Genomic DNA, 5,642 nt, shown 5'->3' with positions numbered 1-5,642 from the left:
TTCGTTCCCTTTCCCGAAAGGGAAAGCCTTCCCTTTAGGGAAAGGGAACGAAATCTTGCAATCGGAGAAGAAAGTGTCCCAGAGGCTGGGGAGAGGAGATAGGAGGAAAAACAGTGCGAGGGAAAAATCCCGGCAGATTTGGGCCCAGAGCGATGAGCGGCGTATGCAGGGAGAGGAGCTGAGGGGCAGTGAGAAGGAGCAAATGTGGCCCAAATGAGCGCAATTGGACTGCTGAAAGCAGGGCAGAAATGCAAGTGGAGAGAAATGTGGGCAAGCGGAGGAAAAATTGGCAAGCCGATGGGAAAAAAAATTCCAAGTGAAAGGGATGAGCGGAAGTGGAGGGGCAGTGAGAAGGACCAAATCAGGGCCAAATGCCTCCAATTGGACTGCTGAAGGCAGGGCAGAAATGCAAGTGGAGAGACAGGAGGGCAAGGGGAAAAAGGGAAGTGCGGGCAAAGCGAGAAAAAATGGTGCGGCCGACGAAAAACAGTGCGAGTGAATGGGATGAGCAGAAGTGGAGAAAAGAGGCCGGCAGCTTGCCAAAAGAATGCTCACTGAAATCGCAAGATTTCGTTCCCTTTCCCGAAAGGGAAAGCCTTCCCTTTCGGGAAAGGGAACGAAATCTTGCAATCGGAGAAGAAAGTGTCCCGGAGGCTGGGGAGAGGAGATAGGAGGAAAAACAGTGCGAGGGAAAAATCCCGGCAGATTTGGGCCCGGAGCGATGAGCGGCGTATGCAGGGAGAGGAGCTGAGGGGCAGTGAGAAGGAGCAAATGTGGCCCAAATGAGCGCAATTGGACTGCTGAAAGCAGGGCAGAAATGCAAGTGGAGAGAAATGTGGGCAAGCGGAGGAAAAATTCGCAAGCCGACGGGAAAAAAAATTCCAAGTGAAGGGGATGAGCGGAAGTGGAGGGGCAGTGAGAAGGACCAAATCAGGGCCAAATGCCTCCAATTGGACTGCTGAAGGCAGGGCAGAAATGCAAGTGGAGAGACAGGAGGGCAAGGGGAAAAAGGGAAGTGCGGGCAAAGCGAGAAATAATGGTGCGGCCGACGAAAAACAGTGCGAGTGAATGGGATGAGCAGAAGTGGAGAAAAGAGGCCGGCAGCTTGCCAAAAGAATGCTCACTGAAATCGCAAGATTTCGTTCCCTTTCCCGAAAGGGAAAGCCTTCCCTTTCGGGAAAGGGAACGAAATCTTGCAATCGGAGAAGAAAGTGTCCCGGAGGCTGGGGAGAGGAGATAGGAGGAAAAACAGTGCGAGGGAAAAATCCCGGCAGATTTGGGCCCGGAGCGATGAGCGGCGTATGCAGGGAGAGGAGCTGAGGGGCAGTGAGAAGGAGCAAATGTGGCCCAAATGAGCGCAATTGGACTGCTGAAAGCAGGGCAGAAATGCAAGTGGAGAGAAATGTGGGCAAGCGGAGGAAAAATTCACAAGCCGACGGGAAAAAAAATTCCGAGTGAAGGGGATGAGCGGAAGTGGAGGGGCAGTGAGAAGGACCAAATCAGGGCCAAATGCCTCCAATTGGACTGCTGAAGGCAGGGCAGAAATGCAAGTGGAGAGACAGGAGGGCAAGGGGAAAAAGGGAAGTGCGGGCAAAGCGAGAAAAAATGGTGCGGCCGACGAAAAACAGTGCGAGTGAATGGGATGAGCAGAAGTGGAGAAAAGAGGCCGGCAGCTTGCCAAAAGAATGCTCACTGAAATCGCAAGATTTCGTTCCCTTTCCCGAAAGGGAAAGCCTTCCCTTTCGGGAAAGGGAACGAAATCTTGCAATCGGAGAAGAAAGTGTCCCAGAGGCTGGGGAGAGGAGATAGGAGGAAAAACAGTGCGAGGGAAAAATCCTGGCAGATTTGGGCCCGGAGCGATGAGCGGCATATGCAGGGAGAGGAGCTGAGGGGCAGTGAGAAGGAGCAAATGTGGCCCAAATGAGCGCAATTGGACTGCTGAAAGCAGGGCAGAAATGCAAGTGGAGAGAAATGTGGGCAAGCGGAGGAAAAATTCGCAAGCCGAGGGGAAAAAAAATTCCAAGTGAAGGGGATGAGCGGAAGTGGAGGGGCAGTGAGAAGGACCAAATCAGGGCCAAATGCCTCCAATTGGACTGCTGAAGGCAGGGCAGAAATGCAAGTGGAGAGACAGGAGGGCAAGGGGAAAAAGGGAAGTGCGGGCAAAGCGAGAAAAAATGGTGCGGCCGACGAAAAACAGTGCGAGTGAATGGGATGAGCAGAAGTGGAGAAAAGAGGCCGGCAGCTTGCCAAAAGAATGCTCACTGAAATCGCAAGATTTCGTTCCCTTTCCCGAAAGGGAAAGCCAACGAAATCTTGCAATCGGAGAAGAAAGTGTCCCAGAGGCTGGGGAGAGGAGATAGGAGGAAAAACAGTGCGAGGGAAAAATCCCGGCAGATTTGGGCCCGGAGCGATGAGCGGCATATGCAGGGAGAGGAGCTGAGGGGCAGTGAGAAGGAGCAAATGTGGCCCAAATGAGCGCAATTGGACTGCTGAAAGCAGGGCAGAAATGCAAGTGGAGAGAAATGTGGGCAAGCGGAGGAAAAATTCGCAAGCCGACGGGAAAAAAAATTCCAAGTGAAGGGGATGAGCGGAAGTGGAGGGGCAGTGAGAAGGACCAAATCAGGGCCAAATGCCTCCAATTGGACTGCTGAAGGCAGGGCAGAAATGCAAGTGGAGAGACAGGAGGGCAAGGGGAAAAAGGGAAGTGCGGGCAAAGCGAGAAAAAATGGTGCGGCCGACGAAAAACAGTGCGAGTGAATGGGATGAGCAGAAGTGGAGAAAAGAGGCCGGCAGCTTGCCAAAAGAATGCTCACTGAAATCGCAAGATTTCGTTCCCTTTCCCGAAAGGGAAAGCCAACGAAATCTTGCAATCGGAGAAGAAAGTGTCCCGGAGGCTGGGGAGAGGAGATAGGAGGAAAAACAGTGCGAGGGAAAAATCCCGGCAGATTTGGGCCCGGAGCGATGAGTGGCGTATGCAGGGAGAGGAGCTGAGGGGCAGTGAGAAGGAGCAAATGTGGCCCAAATGAGCGCAATTGGACTGCTGAAAGCAGGGCAGAAATGCAAGTGGAGAGAAATGTGGGCAAGCGGAGGAAAAATTCGCAAGCCGACGGGAAAAAAAATTCCAAGTGAAGGGGATGAGCGGAAGTGGAGGGGCAGTGAGAAGGACCAAATCAGGGCCAAATGCCTCCAATTGGACTGCTGAAGGCAGGGCAGAAATGCAAGTGGAGAGACAGGAGGGCAAGGGGAAAAAGGGAAGTGCGGGCAAAGCGAGAAAAAATGGTGCGGCCGACGAAAAACAGTGCGAGTGAATGGGATGAGCAGAAGTGGAGAAAAGAGGCCGGCAGCTTGCCAAAAGAATGCTCACTGAAATCGCAAGATTTCGTTCCCTTTCCCGAAAGGGAAAGCCTTCCCTTTCGGGAAAGGGAACGAAATCTTGGAATCGGAGAAGAAAGTGTCCCGGAGGCTGGGGAGAGGAGATAGGAGGAAAAACAGTGCGAGGGAAAAATCCCGGCAGATTTGGGCCCGGAGCGATGAGCGGCGTATGCAGGGAGAGGAGCTGAGGGGCAGTGAGAAGGAGCAAATGTGGCCCAAATGAGCGCAATTGGACTGCTGAAAGCAGGGCAGAAATGCAAGTGGAGAGAAATGTGGGCAAGCGGAGGAAAAATTCACAAGCCGACGGGAAAAAAAATTCCAAGTGAAGGGGATGAGCGGAAGTGGAGGGGCAGTGAGAAGGACCAAATCAGGGCCAAATGCCTCCAATTGGACTGCTGAAGGCAGGGCAGAAATGCAAGTGGAGAGACAGGAGGGCAAGGGGAAAAAGGGAAGTGCGGGCAAAGCGAGAAAAAATGGTGCGGCCGACGAAAAACAGTGCGAGTGAATGGGATGAGCAGAAGTGGAGAAAAGAGGCCGGCAGCTTGCCAAAAGAATGCTCACTGAAATCGCAAGATTTCGTTCCCTTTCCCGAAAGGGAAAGCCTTCCCTTTCGGGAAAGGGAACGAAATCTTGCAATCGGAGAAGAAAGTGTCCCAGAGGCTGGGGAGAGGAGATAGGAGGAAAAACAGTGCGAGGGAAAAATCCCGGCAGATTTGGGCCCGGAGCGATGAGCGGCATATGCAGGGAGAGGAGCTGAGGGGCAGTGAGAAGGAGCAAATGTGGCCCAAATGAGCGCAATTGGACTGCTGAAAGCAGGGCAGAAATGCAAGTGGAGAGAAATGTGGGCAAGCGGAGGAAAAATTGGCAAGCCGAGGGGAAAAAAAATTCCAAGTGAAGGGGATGAGCGGAAGTGGAGGGGCAGTGAGAAGGACCAAATCAGGGCCAAATGCCTCCAATTGGACTGCTGAAGGCAGGGCAGAAATGCAAGTGGAGAGACAGGAGGGCAAGGGGAAAAAGGGAAGTGCGGGCAAAGCGAGAAAAAATGGTGCGGCCGACGAAAAACAGTGCGAGTGAATGGGATGAGCAGAAGTGGAGAAAAGAGGCCGGCAGCTTGCCAAAAGAATGCTCACTGAAATCGCAAGATTTCGTTCCCTTTCCCGAAAGGGAAAGCCTTCCCTTTCGGGAAAGGGAACGAAATCTTGCAATCGGAGAAGAAAGTGTCCCGGAGGCTGGGGAGAGGAGATAGGAGGAAAAACAGTGCGAGGGAAAAATCCCGGCAGATTTGGGCCCGGAGCGATGAGCGGCGTATGCAGGGAGAGGAGCTGAGGGGCAGTGAGAAGGAGCAAATGTGGCCCAAATGAGCGCAATTGGACTGCTGAAAGCAGGGCAGAAATGCAAGTGGAGAGAAATGTGGGCAAGCGGAGGAAAAATTCGCAAGCCGACGGGAAAAAAAATTCCAAGTGAAAGGGGATGAGCGGAAGTGGAGGGGCAGTGAGAAGGACCAAATCAGGGCCAAATGCCTCCAATTGGACTGCTGAAGGCAGGGCAGAAATGCAAGTGGGGAGACAGGAGGGCAAGGGGAAAAAGGGAAGTGCGGGCAAAGCGAGAAAAAATGGTGCGGCTGACGAAAAACAGTGCGAGTGAATGGGATGAGCAGAAGTGGAGAAAAGAGGCCGGCAGCTTGCCAAAAGAATGCTCACTGAAATCGCAAGATTTCGTTCCCTTTCCCGAAAGGGAAAGCCTTCCCTTTCGGGAAAGGGAACGAAATCTTGCAATCGGAGAAGAAAGTGTCCCGGAGGCTGGGGAGAGCAGATAGGAGGAAAAACAGTGCGAGGGAAAAATCGCGGCAGATTTGGGCCCGGAGCGATGAGCGGCGTATGCAGGGAGAGGAGCTGAGGGGCAGTGAGAAGGAGCAAATGTGGCCCAAATGAGCGCAATTGGACTGCTGAAAGCAGGGCAGAAATGCAAGTGGAGAGAAATGTGGGCAAGCGGAGGAAAAATTCGCAAGCCGACGGGAAAAAAAATTCCAAGTGAAGGGGATGAGCGGAAGTGGAGGGGCAGTGAGAAGGACCAAATCAGGGCCAAATGCCTCCAATTGGACTGCTGAAGGCAGGGCAGAAATGCAAGTGGAGAGACAGGAGGGCAAGGGGAAAAAGGGAAGTGCGGGCAAAGCGAGAAAAAATGGTGCGGCCGACGAAAAACAGTGCGAGTGAATGGGATGAGCAGAAGTGGAGAAAAGAGGCCGGCAGCTTGCCAAAAGAATGCTCACT

The sequence above is a fragment of the Zosterops lateralis genome (genome assembly GCF_965231275.1).
Source record: "Zosterops lateralis genome assembly, chromosome: 6".
Taxonomy (NCBI): Eukaryota; Metazoa; Chordata; class Aves; order Passeriformes; family Zosteropidae; genus Zosterops; species Zosterops lateralis.
The sequence above is the reverse complement of the archived record's forward strand: the minus strand, read 5'-3'. Positions refer to the sequence as shown.